The 16686-nt window shown below is 38.7% G+C and overlaps 1 protein-coding gene across 1 annotated transcript in view; it reads right to left on the minus strand.

Annotated features, from left to right (window-relative positions):
* The window catches only part of tsc22d1 (TSC22 domain family, member 1), a 162192-nt gene that overhangs the window by 73765 nt on the left and 71741 nt on the right, over positions 1-16686 (minus strand). The window lies entirely within an intron of this gene.

Below are 16686 nucleotides of genomic sequence, written 5' to 3' on the forward strand. Positions count from 1 at the left end.
CACTTTGAAACAGGTGCATTGTAATTATTCACCATCTTGCTTGGCCTGCCTCAAACAAATAAAATGTTCAGAAATCATGTGCATTTTGATTCCAAAGAATGAAACTATCCCAAAATGGCTCAATAACTTGCATTACAGAAGTGTTGTCTGCTAATTCTGAAGAAACAAAAAGGAAATTTGAAAATTGCAAACTTGCAAAAGCAGCGGAATGCAAGATTATGCACTAATTATTACACAGAGGGAGCACATTCATCTAGTTGCAGTGGGAGGAAGGGAGGTACTTAATTATTGCATGTTATAATCATGTTACTGGATAACAGCAGCTGCAAAAAATTCCCTTATAATTTAAGATAATTATGTGGACACCCAAAGTTGCTGAGTACGTAAAGTAATGACCAGCTTGGGCAGACCACACTCTGCATTGCCTTGGAAAGCCTGAGAAGTCTTCAAAACAACTCTCAAACTGTGGGGCACGTGAAGGGGCAATACATTCATAATTGTGACATGGCGTGAAACAAGGAACACCAAAATCCAAAGCTAAACTTGATGGGACTATCCACAGAGTTAACATTTTTAAAGGAGTTTCCTTTCATGCCATTCTGAGTAGAAGAGACTTCTAATCATTTTATTCAACCCACGAGTAATCCACACACAAAAGTACAAGCAGTGAAGCTGAATTATACAGAACACTGCACAGGCAGCAGTTGCCATGGGGAACAATCTTTTACTCCATGGTTAGCTGGAGCAATTAGCTTTGTTGTTGCTGACAACGGACCTTTTCCATTCACAAGCTCAAGACTGAAACTGTAGAAATAGCAGAGACACAGACTGGAACTGGAATCGGAACAATTTCAAAAAGCCCACAAACCTGAGCAGCATAAGCATTTCTACAAAGAAATAGAACAGTGCTTTTATATACGGGCAAGAAATCATTGGTATGAACTAGCATTGAAGAAATGTTTGAATTTCAAACATTCAAGCTTTGAAACAGAGATGGGTATCATTACAATCAACATTAAAGAAATTTGTTGATCGATTTTCAGTTGCAAACTCCTTATACATAATTTGACTTAAAGTAGGAAAATATTTTTATTTGGAGTGTGAGAATTTTGTTTTAAAGACTTAAAACAAAATTCTCACACTCCAAGAAAAATATTTTCCTACATTAAATTTACATTAAAGTTTCTTTAACTGCCTTTAAATATTTCCAATACAAATCATTTCCAGGCAATAGGATTCACAAGTGCAACTAAAGGTAGTAAATATTTTCCCCACAACCCAAGGTTAAGTCAGTAATGAAGCATCAAAAATTACACATGTAAAAGGCTGGGAATTTCCACCTCCACAGACCTATGGATTTTATTTACTGTAACACTCAATGTAGCACTAAAAAAAGGCAATACATGTACCAGATATTGCTTTATTGTTGTACTATTAACCCTGAAGCATTCAACAGCAAAACAACCATAAACAAATGTTCACACACTACTGCTGCCTTGTATTCTAAAGGAAAAATATTTTGCTCACAAATCCAGATTGTCCTATTCATAATCACATTTTCCAACAAAAACGTGGATTTATATTGTGTCTTTAACATGTAAAACAACTAAAGGGGATGAATTTGGGATGTGGGATTGAAGGAGAAAAAAAAAGAGGCAGCAGTATGGCCATAAAGGGATTTGAAAGCAAGGTTGGCAATTTGAAAATCAAAGGCTTAGAGCCAATGTGGATTAACACTGAGGTGATGGCTGAACTGGGGATTGATGCAAGTTAAGAGACAAAAAAGCTTTAATGAGCTGATATTTATGAAGAAGTCAACTCAGCGGCTGACTGGAGCACTGGAACAGTTGAATCTAACAAAGGCACAGATGAGGCTTTCACCAGCAGGAGAAATGAGGCAGGGGCTGTGGTGGGTAATGTTATGAAGGTAGAAGTAGGTTGTCTTCGTGAAGGAGCAAATGAGATGCCTGAAGATCACTTTTCCCTCACTGTACACAGTACTGTGGATGCTTGGGGCCTAATTCTAAACAACTTTCCACATTTACCTAATGAGAAAGGACACAGAAAAAAAATTGACACAACCTCACACAACAAAGCAACCAAATGCACTTCTCAATTTTGGTTGGTGTACTGAGGGGATTGTTGTACTAAGAAAAGAATTTCAAAAGATCAAATAAAACACACAAAACTAATTGAGCAAAGTTAATTATCCCATGTTTTTCAATTAACATCCCTCATCAGCTGGTTAAAAACAGACAAGATACAAACACACAAAGGAGGTTAGAAATTTGGTGTCAGGAAAAGGTTATTAAACTATTTATGATTCAACTAATCAAATATTCAGTTAATAAATGCCAATGCTGGAAATCTAAAGGTAAAACAGCAAGTACTGGAAGTATGCAGCAGGCCAGACAGCATCAGTGGAGAAAGAAACAGAATTAGTGTTTCAGTTTGATGACCTTTCATCACTGTTACCCAGATTGCTGGGTAACAGCATTGCATGGATTGCATTGGATTTCATGCTTCACTGCCGGACAAGGTGAGGCTTAAGTGGAAGGCTATCCTTTATATTTTGCCCCTCTGCTTTACACTTGGGATGGCTGGCATACCAACCTCGCCCTGTTGTTGTTGGCAGAATCCCAGATGGCAATGAGGAGGTGCACAGGAGTGAGATACGTAGATCGGCTGGTTGAGTGGTGTCGCAACAACAATCTCACACTCAACGTCAGCAAAACCAAGGAATTGATTGTGGACTTCAGAAAGGGGAAAAAAAACAGGAGAACACACACCAGTCCTCATTGAGGGGTCAGCAGCAGAAAAGGGTGAGCAGCTTCAAGTTCCTGGGTGTCAACATCTCAAAGGATCTATCTTGGGCCTAATACATTGATGCAATCACGAAGACAGCACACCAGCAGCTCTACTACATTAGGAGTTTGAGAGATTGGTATGTCACCAAAGACCCTTGCAAATTTCTACAGATGTTTGGTGGAGAGCGTTCTGACTCATTGCACAGAAACTCCAATGCGCAGGATCAAAAGAGGCTGCAGAGGGTTGTAGACTCAGCCAGCTCCATCACAGGTACAATCCTCCCCGCCACTGAGGACATCTTCAAGAGGCGGTGCCTCAAAGCAGTGGCATCCATCATTAAGGACCCTCACCACCTGGGACATGCCCTCTTCACATTACTACCATTGGGGAGGTACAGGAGCCTGAAAGACCCACAGTCAACATTTCAGGAACGGCTTCTTCTTCCCCTCCACCATCAGATTTCTGAATGGTCCATTAACCCATGAACACTACCTCATTATTCCTCCTTTGCACTATTTATTGTTGTAACTTATAGTAATTTTTATGTCTTGCACTGTACTGCTGCCACAAAACAACAAATTTCACGACATATGTCAGTGATAATAAACTTGATTCTGATTCTTATTCATTTTAAAGGGGTTGCCAATAGGGACAAAAATAAAGAAAGCAGCTTTATTTTTCTATGTTAATACTTGTATCTAATTTCAGTTTTCAAATAAATTCTTACATTTTGGTAACGTTTCTTATTTAAATTTGTTTCAATTCCCTTAAAATGCTGCTGATTAACATTAAGCATTTGAAAAGGCCTTTGGCAGTGTGAGCTGACCAAAGGTGAGCAGGGATGTCTGAGGGACTCTGATCTGCTCAGAGATCTGGTGTCAACTCACTGCCTACTTGGGAACAGTCACAGCAGCAAGGCCTCCAAGTCCTCCAAGTCTACTGGATGTGGACTGGTGGGGCCACAGGAACGTTATCTGGCATGGAGGTCAAGGCACAGGTCATATATGATACGGTCCATTACTCTAAAAGATGTTCTCATATAAGACTACAATATCAGCAGTATTAAAAACTGATGGAAAAAGTACAAAAGCTGCTCCACCTACACAAAACACCACTGAAATTCCATGCATCTCTCCCGAAAGTGTCTCAGATTTTGGTCGTGATACACAGAATTGGCTGACTTAATTGATACAAGGAGGTAGAAGTTAACACTGTACGGATCAAAGCTGAAATCCTTCTACCTACAATTTGGATCAGAGCATTCAAGGTTCTTACATTTACTGATGACAAAGATGTGCCACATGAATTCAGAGTGGCAAGGAAATTAATAGAGCAAGCTATTCTTGATCCACTGAGGAATAACTTTGGTGGGTAACGTGGGGTCTTTCCAAGTATACAATGCAACATTGTCTGTACAATTCAGAAGAGCATGTGGTGGTGATCCTGGGAGTAGAAGCTTTTATATTATTTATTCATTTATAGGATGTGGATGCCACTGACAAAACAAACATTTCCCATCCTTAATTACCCTCAAGAAGATGGTGGTGAGCAATCCTCCTAATGCATGTAGTCACATAATTGTGTTTGACTGGGATTTCCAGGATTTAGACACAAGGAGAGTGGTATTAAGATAGAAATAAGACAAAGAAACAGGGAAATGCAACAATCAAGAGAACCTTAACCTGCATACCTACTGAGCAAAGCAAGTGAAGTAAGAATGTGGAAAATGATTTAATGGGTTCGTATATTATTTTCTTCATTTATATGTGGAAGAACCAACAAGGGAAATGGCTACTTTAGATTTAGTATTGTGCAATCTGAAAGGGTTAATTTGATGAGCTTTCAATTAAGAGGCCTTTAGGGAAGAGTGATCATTATACAGAAAATTAAAGTGATTTAAATATGAAACTAGGGCATTGAACCTGAATAAGACAAACCACAAACACATGAAGTGGGAGTTGGTAAGGCAGATTTGGAAACTACGTTTATAGTATGACAGTAAACAAGTAATGGCCACCATTAAAAGAATTAACATATTGTTTGCAAGTATATATATATATATATATATATATATATATATTCTTTTAAGGCATATAAATCCAACAGGAAGTGTTCCCAGCTGAGGCTTTTAGGAGATGTTAAAGACAGTATTTAAGAAAAAGGCATATTGCCAAAAAAAACAGCAAATCCAAGGAGTAGGAATATTTCAGAATTCAAAGGAAGAACAAAAGGTATTGATAAGGAAAGGGAGAGTAGATTACAAGAGCAGCCTATTGAGAACCATAAAATAAATGTGATAGCTTCTATGTAAAAAAAACAGAAGATTTGCAGAAGTTAAATGGGTTCCTTACAGATCAAAGCAAGAGAAATTATACCGGGGAATAAGGAAATGGCAAAAAAAATTAAACCAATGTCTTTTGTCTAAACTCACAGAAGGTAACAGAAAACTCTGGGGGAGAAATGGATGATAACACATTCAGAATGCATACGATGAACTCAAAGAACTTAGCATTACTATATAAAAAAAACAAGTATTGGAGAAATGAATGGGACTGACAAATTCCCAAAATGGCTGTGGGGTTAGTGGCTGCACTGTTTGTCATATTCCAAATAGGTTCTAGTATGGTTCCCTAAGATTAAGAGGTAGCATATATAACTCCACTTTAAGAAAGGAAGGAGAGCAATAGCCAAGAACAATAGGCCAATCAATCTCACACCAGTAAAAGAAAAGTACTAAGAACCTATTACAGGGAACTCAAAAAATATAGGGTTTGGCAGAAATGACATTGATTTACGAAAGGGAAATGACTTTTGACGATCTATTAGGTTTTTTTTGAGGTTATAACTAGCAGGATAGATAAGGGTAAACTAGTGAACGTAGTGCATTTGGACTTACAAATACTTTAATTAAAATTAGAGTGCATGCTACTTGGGGTAACACACTGGTGCAGATGGAGGATTGGCTAGCAGACAGAACAATAGATTCATTTTCAGTCTGAGAGGCTGTGGCCAATCCGATGACACAGGATTCAGTGCTGGAACCCCAACTATTCACAGTCTATATCAGCGATCTGGATGAGGGAATCAAGTATCATATATCCAAGTTTGCTGTTGGTTCAAGGCTAGCTCACAGTATGACCTGTGAGAAGGATGGAGAGGGGCTTTGGGGGATATGTGACAGTTTACTGAATGGACAGAGACGTAACAGATAGAATACAATGTAGAAAAAAGCAAGTACATCCAGTTTGGAAGGAAAAAATAAGAGATGGAGTTTCTTTTCAATATAGTGAGAGACTGAAAAATGTTGGGTGTTCAAAGGAAGCTGGGCATCATTGTACAAGAGTTGCTGAAAGTTAGTACACAGGTACAGAAAAGCAAATAGTATGTTGGGCTCTAATGAAGAGGATTTGAGAAAAAGAGCAGTGATTTGTTGTATCAATATTATAAGGCCCCGGTGAGACTGTTTGGAATATCATGGAGAGGTCTGGTCTCCTTGTCTAAGAATGCATCGAGAGAATGTAATGAAGATCTATCAGATTGGCTCCTGGAATGGCAGATGTGTCTTACAAGGCAAAGCAAGACAGACAGCACTTATAGTCTCAAGTATAGAAAATGAGGGGTTACCTCACAGAAATGAAAATAAATTACAGGCCTATGTCAATATAGAGTTAATGTTTCCTGCCTGGCATACAAGCTGTCCTTGTACATACAAATGAGCTCCTGTAATATTAAAGTCAAAGGTCTGATGTACGTACAGACATTTGTTTCTATGAAAGGCAGAACTAATTTCCTTATCCTCTCCACTTTTAGTTATTGCTCTTTCTGGTCAGTCTTGTGCTTTCGATGCCATTCATTACGATACTGGAGGTATGATTACCAGAGAATGATTCTTGGGTACTTTCTGACTTATGGACAAAATCGACTTAAGGACATCTGCAAAAATGGAACCACTTGTTACCCAGGGACAGCCTCAAATATACTCAAGTCAGAGATCGACAGATTTTTAGATAAGGGAATAAAGAGATATGAGGTTAGTGCAGAAAAGCAGCACTGACATTAAATATCATCAATGGTCTTATTCAAATGGTGCAGCATGCAGAAAAGGTTAAAAAAAAAGTTCTTCTATTCTAACGTCTATGTTCTTATGAAATAACAGAATTATTTTCAAAAGGGAAACTGTGTTTATACATAAGGAGGATATACAAGATAAAACCAGTAATACAATAAAGCTGAATTTAAAACACCTTGTTCAGGTTTGGTCTTTTCTAGCAGAAAATAGAAATGACTAATCAAAGCTGCTATTTATCACGATATATCAGGGAATTACCATTGTTGCTTGGGGAAATGCAAATTTCTAAATGATCTAATTGAGATTTTGAAAATGTTAGTGGTAACACTTACTTTTCACTTTAACTAGAAAGAGAACTGCAGGCATCGTATTTTATAAAAACAATTGTTAAATAAATGCAAGAAAGAATTGCTTCAGAGAACCTTGACCTTTGGAATAGATTACCAAATTGAATACTGAATAGGAATTCATTGCACTCCTTTAAAAAGGAAGCTGGATGAATTCCCGTAAATGGAGCTCACAGAAAGCAAGTGTTGGCCAACATTAATTGAGATGGGTTACAGCGGTGTCTTGGAATGCTACATTTGCTTCAGAGACTAGAAAGGAACTTCCTTTAATAATGTGGTGGTCACTTACAATCATGTGGTCATCAGACTTGTTTGATAGTGGTTGGGAACAGCATTGTCACTATATGCAACTTGTATTTAATTGGCCTTTGTTTTCCTGCTATTCTTTAATGGGAGTGCACAACAGCACAAAAGCATGAAAAACTGACTGTATGAATGAGATGGATAGCCTATATAAAAAGCTGCCCCACATGTGAAGGGGTGAGAGTTCTTCCATTTTCTGCCATTTTCATTTTTTAAATTTGGAAATTCAATCCTGACGCTGTTAATCACTGGTCTGGATCACACTTGATCTGGTTCATCACTCATGCTATTCCACAGCCACATTTTTCTGTGGCTCTTTGGGTCTGATTGTCCAAGGCCTTACAGAGAAGCGGGTAGGTTGCAAGTAGCAGTGACTACTCTTTGGAAATGCTACACAGGCTGCAGGGCATTTGGGGATATTCTGAAAGCAACATCAAAGACAAAATATAGTTGAAGCTTTGTTCTGTCCTAGACCCGAGCACCTGCAGCAGTTTGATCAATGATTACAAATATTCATCAGAAATATTATCTCATGATTCGAGCATATAGGCTTAGTCAATCTGAAAGAATAAAGACCTTTGAAGCAGGTAGTTACTACAGCAAAAAAAAACACCGAGTTCCTCCAGCAGTTTAAGCAGCATCTGTGGAGGCAAAAGGATGGTCAATGCTTTGGGTCGAGACCCTGCATCAGGACTGAGAGAGCAGAGGGAAGATAGCCGCACCTCACCCGGTTCCATCTATCACCTACCAGCCTCTGTCTCACCCCTCCATACTGGCCAATCTTTCCTCTATACTCAACCCTGATCCAGGCTCTCAACCCGGAATACCAACTATCCCTCTGCCTCCACAGATACTGATTTACTCCAGCAGTTAGTTTTTTGATTCAGATTCCAGCATCTGCAGTCTCATCTCCAGTTACTACAGCAAGCACATTTCATCTGACATTTGTGACTGGTAAGTGTCTGGAACACACTGTCAGGGATGGTGGTAGAGGCTGATACAATAGGGAAATTTAAAACTCTTACATAGGCACATGGATACAAGAAAAATGGTTAAGGGCTGGTAGGAGGGAAGGGTTAGATTGATCAAGGAGTAGGTTTTTATATAGGTCAGCACAACACTGTGGGCCAGAGGGCCCGTACTGTGCTGTACTGTTTTATGTTGTATGTTAATTAGCTGGATTAGCCTCATCCTGCATTCTCTAAAACAGGATATACCCAGGAAATTTTCCATACTGTCACAAAGATTGCCATTATTGCAGTTGTTTATGGAGCATCTTCAGCCATTCGTTAGTCCCACAGTCCTTGTAGAATTCAGTGTCCTCAGCAATTTCTTGTTTTGTGGAATGAATCCAATTGGTTGAAGGCTGGCGTCTCTGACCTGGCTTATTAACAAAAATATGCGTGATGATAATCACACTCAAACTGTACTACATCAAATGTAACATTTTGGTACATCTTAATAAAGGTGCTTCATAGATACAAGTCTTTTTATCTAGTCACCATACTCCTTAAATGTGCCCTTTTCCAAATAACCTGCTACACATGCACTAATATGAAAACTTCCAAGGGATCTTTGATAGTCTGCTATCTGGGAAAAAGAGTAATTGAAGTCAACAGTTTGCATTTACATTACATGTCTAATGCAGTAAAACTTTCACAGACACCTTCACAGGAGCACTGTCATACAAAAATCGACAGGTGACCGATAGCTAGATGGAAGAGGTCCTAAAAGAATGGAAAGAAGAAAAATGGGAAAGTGATAGTTCAAAGTGGGAATCTTACATAATGTAAATGACAGAAATCTTAGATGTAGAACAAACCAGCATTGAAGCATTGCAAGAATAGAAGACCTTACAGACTAAGGAAGAGAAGGGACTTAAGATGGATCTGAAGAGAACTTTATATCAGCATCTGCCAGAATACCAGCAGATTTTATTTTAAATTAAAAGCATTCTAAGCTAAAAAGCAACTGCGCTGGAAATTTGCCAATTGCCTGGAGAAAAGTTCACGCATGGCCCATTCCAGACAATATTCAAATCAGTACTGGACAAGTTGCAAGTGCAGGTTGCATTTTCTGGAAATATACTGAGGTACCTCAAAACCACCTGCCAGAAAGTAAGCTACAGACAACTGTGTAAATGGCTTCTCAACAGCTGACACTGGCCTTGAACTACAGCTTTTAACTAGTTACTGAAAAAAAATCAGGTTTATCCCTTCTCCAGAAAGCGTATGCCAAAATACATTAAATGAATGTTGTTTTTGATAACACTGTTGGCACAATCCAGGTACATGTGGTTTTATGTTATATTTAGATTAGCTTTATGAACTTATCTGAAAGGTACTCAGTGTAGACTGGTACCAAACAAACCTCTGAAACACTTCTCTGGACAAAAATAATTTTCATTTGAAAACTCCAAGTGAAACTCCAAGCTGCTGAATCACCAACTCTTTTTTGGGAGGTGGAAGGTACTTCTCCCTTTGTTCTATATGATACACAGCAATTAAAAACTTTGGGCCAACTTGTATAACTGAGTTCTCAACGATGATTATTCAGTGACTGGCTGGCAAAACCTAACAGGAAACAGCCAAATATATCAAATTCAAAAATTATCTATCAATACTGCAAATTTGCTTTGCTTTTCAAGTCACTAAACAAACATTTCCATCTCTCTACAACAGCACTCAGAGTTTGAGAGAAATGTGGTACCCCAAAAGTGTATTTTGGGGGGGGAAGAGAAGCTCTCTTTGCAAGTCTGCCAATTTACTTTGATGATTTCCTGCAACTTTGATAGAGCTATAGTTCCTAAAATGTGGGGTTACTTGGGTTTATATTAGTCCAGGATATATACTGTATGATAGAGTCTGTTGAATTACAGACAAATCGCTGTATTGAAAGGGAGGTGAAGCAGATTGATGAGCTAACTTGCAAGCCAGAATCAAATCTGTTTCAAAAACATTCAAATCCATCAGACCAGTTGCCGATGTGGTCTGTGAATGGCCACATCTTTCCAGCATTTATGTTAATATAGGAAGATGGCCATAAATCAAATCTTGCAAAACGTAGTCTGCCCACTATCTATAGAATATAGACTGCACAGGTCAGTGCCCTACAGACACTTCCCAACTCAGGGGGTATATGCTCCAAACTTGCTGCTTAGTTCAAATGTTCAAAGGGCCGCCATGTCAAAGGTTGAACAGGATGGCCCTATGAGCAAAGGTAGTTATTATCTAACAAAGCAAATGCATTCATTGCAGCAGAGTCTTTAAACAAAGTAGCAGCAATGATTCAATTTGGCTTGTCATTTGTTTTATTGGTATTTCTGTTTTAATGAGCACAGCAATTTTGATTTTGCTGATATTTGTCCTCTGGGCCTGTTGGAATATGCTGACAATTCCAGAAATTTAAAGAGAAGCACCGAGAAACATTCAGAGAAAATGATACATCTGAATCAACTTTTGGAAATGCAACCAAATTCATGATACCCATGTGCAGAGGCTGATGGTTTTGTCAAATTCAGCAGCAAGGGTATAATGGGAGCAGAAAATATAATTTATTCAGCAGAAATTAAATGCAGATCACAAGGTTATGGGTTAGCAGCATCTGGAAGCTGGAAGTTGGTTGGGGTGGTGGTGGGGGGGGGTGACGACCATCTACCTGGGATACAAAGCAGTTAGAGTCAGCTTTCTATCCATTTTGCATAGAGCTTTGTAAAATGGTGAAAAGATGATCTCACACTAATAGCTATCCAGATATTCAATTCCTTTCAACCAATGTTAAATATTTAAAGATGAAAACTTTCCTCTACTATTTTCATAACTAAAACCAAATACAAACACACTGTATTGGCTTTAATGAAGGTGTAGCAATTCTATGGCAAAGGTGACAAATGGAATCCTTAAGCAGCAATCTATTTACATTTTCATTGTGTAATATTTATTTTAAGGTATCACCAATCAGCTTTACTTGTCAAAATTAAAATAGCTAGATGTTGCAGATAAATAACACCATGTTAAAATATTTTAAGATTAATTACGCAAACTATAAGATCTATGTTTTTGAATAAGCTGTATTTGTATTACTGCTGTAAAAAAAAGTGGCTAGTTCTTAGTAGCTAAGACTAGGGAACCTCAGCTGACACTCCACTATCTTGGATGAGGGAATGCTGCATTGCCGATACTCCTGCCTGATGGATCAACAAATAACTAAAAATCCCAAGTAAAGTCTGACTCTTCTGCTGAACCCAGAAAAGTCCACGACTCCCCTGGAATGCTCTTCTGTCCTGGTTTACAATTTTCCTCACAGCCAAACCAGAAGTAGATACTTTTCTCCCCCCATTTAATTTGATGACATTTGCACAAACTGAGGATTTTCTTCAATGATAGTGGCAGCACTACTTGTAAGGAAGTAAGAACATAAATACAAGTAAACCATCGAGCCCCCCCCCCCCCCCCCCCCCCCCCCCCCCATGCTTGCTCTGGTATTCAATATCAGATGATCTTTTACGTCAACATCAGTGCTACTTTCCTGTACCATCTGCCATATGTTTTTATGTACTAGGGAAATCAAGGGATACCAATCTTTACCCAGAATATACTCAGTGGCTCAACCTCCACAGTCCCTTGGGTAGAGAATTTCAAAAATACATTACGAAGAAATTTCTGCTCATCTTTGTTCTGATGGCCAACTCCTTATTTTGTAAGCACCACTAGTTGCTATAACCTGGAAGGAGGCCTTTCAGCCCATCAAGTCATTGCCTGCTCCCAGCAATCCCATGTCGAATTCCCCCCTTGTCTTAGTCTCCTGTTGCTTTGCAACATTTTATTTCACATGCCCACCAATTCTCCATTTTGATTCTTTTGCCACTTACCTAGAAAAAGGAACAACTTACAGTCAATTAACTCACCAGCATATCTTTGGGATATAGAAGGAAACGAGAGCACAGTTACAGACAGAGCATGCAAACCCTTCACAGACAGTACACAAGGTCAGAACCAAACTGTACCAACTCCTGTGCCATCATACTGCCCACTGTGCGACAGACCCCTGGTTCCAGACAACCCAGCCAGCAGAATCACTGTCACTGCAGTAACCATCTCAAGTTCCCTTAGAGTTTTGAACATTTCAATCATTCCAAAGAGATCACCTCCTTCTTCTGAAGTCTAGAGTATAGGCTCAGTCTGAGCCACAACTAACAAAATCCAGATAAGGAATGGAGGAAGCAGCCAGGAATAATCCACTAACATTTTACAAGGACACTCTGAAAAATGAAATGAAGGGACCCATTCCTCTCAATCCATATTCAATTAAAAATCAAATTTAGAGGACATATAATTGCACAACTCATTAGGCACTGGGTTAAGTTATAGAGGACAAGGAGTCTACAAAGGGATACAGACAGGTTAAATGAGTTGACAAAAATTTAGCAGATGGAGTATACTGTGGGAAAATGTGAGGTTATCCACTTTGGTAGAAAGAATATTAGAGAAGAATTTTTTTTTAAATCGGAGAGACTACTGTACATAGTGAAATGAGTAGACACTGATAAAACACAAAGATAGCATGTAGGTACAGCAATTAGGAACACAAATAGAATGCTGATCTTGTACAGCTACGGGACAAAGTATAAAGTAGAGATGACTTATTATAGCCGAAAAAGGTATAGGAGTACTGTGCATAATTTTGGTCTCCTTATTTAAGATACTATTGTATTAGAGGCAATTCAGCAAAGAACTAGGTTCAGTCCTGGGATGAACGGGCTACCGTGTCAAAAGTTGAGCAGGTTGGCCCTAAGTTCATTGGAGTTGAGAAGAATGAAAGGTGATCTTGGGGAAACATTATTCTGAGCTAACTTGACAGGATAAGAACTGAGAGCATGTTTCCCCTTGACGGATAATCTAGAACTAGGGGCCACAGTTTCAGAATAAAGAGCTGCCCATTTAAAAGGCAGATTAGGAGGAACTTCATCTCTAAGGCTGTCATAAATATTTGGATTTCTTCACCCCAAGGAGCTCTACGGGCTGAATCATTCAACATATTCAAAACTGAGATAGATTTCTGGTCTAAAGGGGAGTTGAGGATTATGAGAAAACAGCAGCAATGCACAGCTGAAGCCAAGATCAAATCCGCCTTGATCTTATCAAATGGCACTGTAGAATTTGAGGGGTGGGGGGGTGCGTGGTATATGGCTGACTCTTACTCCTATTTCTTATCCTCTTGTTAAGACAGGACTTGTCCATTCACTCCCTTGAGCCTATTCTTTCATCATGGCTAATTAGTACCTGAGTTTCCTTTAGTTGGCTTTGAGATGTATCACTCAGTATTTATCAGGAAAGGAGAGACTGCAGATGCTGGAATCTGGAGAAACAAACATGAAGTTGGAGGAACTCAGTGGATGAGGCAGCATCTGTGGAAGGAAATGGACAGCCAAAGTTTTGGGTCGAGATCGGATGAGATCGAATTGGATGTTATTCCTATTCGTAAAAATGAAAAGTAAGCTGAGCAGTGACCTGATAGAAGTGGTATTTGAGAACAGAAGTGAGATGAAGTAGATGCACAGAAAAAGATATCATTCGTGGAAGTGTGCAAAATTAGACATCATAAATACAAAAGAGAAACAAATAAACCCAAAGAATGACCAGAATGAGTTCCTGCAAAAAGCATAAACACACAGAAGGCTAAGATTGACATGTACATGATAGAAAAAGGGTAGGGTTAAATATACAAGGGTGAGAAAACTCTGGAGCATAAATGCTGTCATTGACCAGTTACTCCCAAACAGCTTGTTTCTGTGCTTCGTAACTGAATGTAATTCAGTACTTTACTAATCAACATTTCTAAATCTCAATTAATCCAGCATTAATGACCTTCAAGTGAGAATACCCACATGAAGTGCTACATGATCTTACTCCTGAGTGGATTATAACACTGTACTCCCTCATTTTAGATTTTCCCCAAAAGAGAAAACAACCTTTCCATATCTTTTTATTATTTAAGAACATGACATAAAAAATAAACAAAGGAACATCTTGCTACCCCTCACACCTGCTCCATAAGGATCTGCACTAATTCCAAACTCCTAGATTTTTGATATAATGTCATACAAGCAACTGAAGCTAGTTGACTGTTGAAGAATGCTTTATTGGTAGCTCTGTCCCTGTTACTAGGTTTAATAAACAGCAATACACAAAGCTTACAAATACTGCATTTTGATTCAGAGATGACACATTTTGCATCAAAGGCTCAGCCCCAACGTTAGTTACCTTCAATGCAGTAATTCTGGACTGCTTGCTTCTAAAGTGAAAATACAGTACATACACTAATTCTGAGCTACCTATATTGACACAGCACTAAACTAACAGTCTGAGCATTAATGAACTGAAAAAAATGCCTTTTGATCAGTTGCAATCTATAAACTAATTTGAATGCAGAGAACAAAAAAAAATTAATGTCACTAATTTGGTACAATGCAAGTACTTTACAAAATTTAGAAACAATAAGAAATCCCAATATTTTAAATCACTTGCACCCTAACTGTGGTTTCATTGTGATGATAATCACATGCCTGTTCTGTTTTCTTCAAGTGATAGCTCTGAGTTCCATACTAAACACTGCATCTGGGATAAAAGATTCTTGCAACGGTGCCTGTCTCTGCATGCTGGAATTGTTACTGATTCACTTGAGGGTAGCACAAAAAAAATCTTCAGCATTCAGATATTTTCACTAAGTTCACTGTTTCATCACCAGATAATCTAAAATACTGCATACACCAGGATCAACACATACACACAAATGACAATGCAGATGACATCTGAGCAATTTACTCAACAACTGTTGCTGCAAGTGCAGATTTGTAACAAGATTGTTAAACCAGATTAAACTACACAGCTTTGCAATCAAGTCTTCCTATTAACTAATAATGGTGTACAATGGTTAGTCTGTGGGTCTGTGCTTCTGTTTCCCCTCAAGATAAGCTTTAAAAAGGAAGAGAATGAAGGACAGACTTTTCACACAGGGAGCTAGCCTTTAGTGCATAGCATCTGGCAGAAACATCAGCAGCAACACACTGGCAAAAGGCTATAAACAACCTGCGTGCCCATCCCCCCATATAAGAACAAGGTAACTTACGACAGCCCATGGGGAAGACAAGGAGAGGGCACAGAGATTTTTAAAACTGAATCCAATATCAATGATTCATGACAGATCTCATACTGATCACAAGCTAAGTCTTGCGTGAAATGATGAGGCAGTTATGTCATTTGTCTTTAGAACAGTCTTCAGTGCAACATGCTGAGGCATGGAACCAGAGGCCCAAGTTTTCAGGCTATCAGCAGATGCAAGGCACTGTGGCAGTGCAGGTAATGTTGCTGCCTCAGGTCCAGCAACCCAGGTTCAATCCTACATGTAAAGTTTGCACATTCTCCCTGTTACTATGTGGATTTCCTATGCTTGTTCTCACATATAAATACATGCTGGTAGGTTAATTTGCTATTGCATCGTGTTTCATAGAGTTGGCAAATGACACAACAATCAAAAGGGAAAGTTGATTGGCATGTGAGAGATCAAGTTGCAGGGAATAAGATGAGGGAAAAAGAGCTGACAGGGTTTCTTTCTTGAGTGCCAACATCGCCTCAATGGGCAGAATGACCTTCTGTGTGATAATGTACGATATGGGGATAGGGCAGGAAAATTAGTCTCTGAGGTAGAAGATCAGTCATGATTTTATTGAATGGCAAAGTAGGCTCAAGGATCCTGCTCCTAGCTCTGTTTTCTCTGAGCATAAGAACATATCAGTGAAGCAGTACCATATGAGAAAATTGAATAGTTTTGTAAAGCTTAGCTTTCTGTTCTAGAAGACATTATAGAACATCAAAAATTGAAACTTGTTTAAATGAACACCACCAAAAGGTAAAGAAAACCTGCAGAAGATGGACATACTAAGATGCATTTCAAAATATACAAGACCCACTCCAACATAATAAACACTTGCACTTCACAAACTATGCACACAATCTTCAAAGTACAAAATGCCTCTCTTAAAACATGGAACACTACCTGACCATATATTCAAAATATTTGTTGATATAGTATCCGAGTCCGAAGATCTTTAACAAACAGTTTCTCGTTTTCATACTATATAGGAGGCAGTCATTTGGCCCA

Source organism: Pristis pectinata, chromosome 4 (genome assembly GCF_009764475.1).
Source record: "Pristis pectinata isolate sPriPec2 chromosome 4, sPriPec2.1.pri, whole genome shotgun sequence".
Taxonomy (NCBI): Eukaryota; Metazoa; Chordata; class Chondrichthyes; order Rhinopristiformes; family Pristidae; genus Pristis; species Pristis pectinata.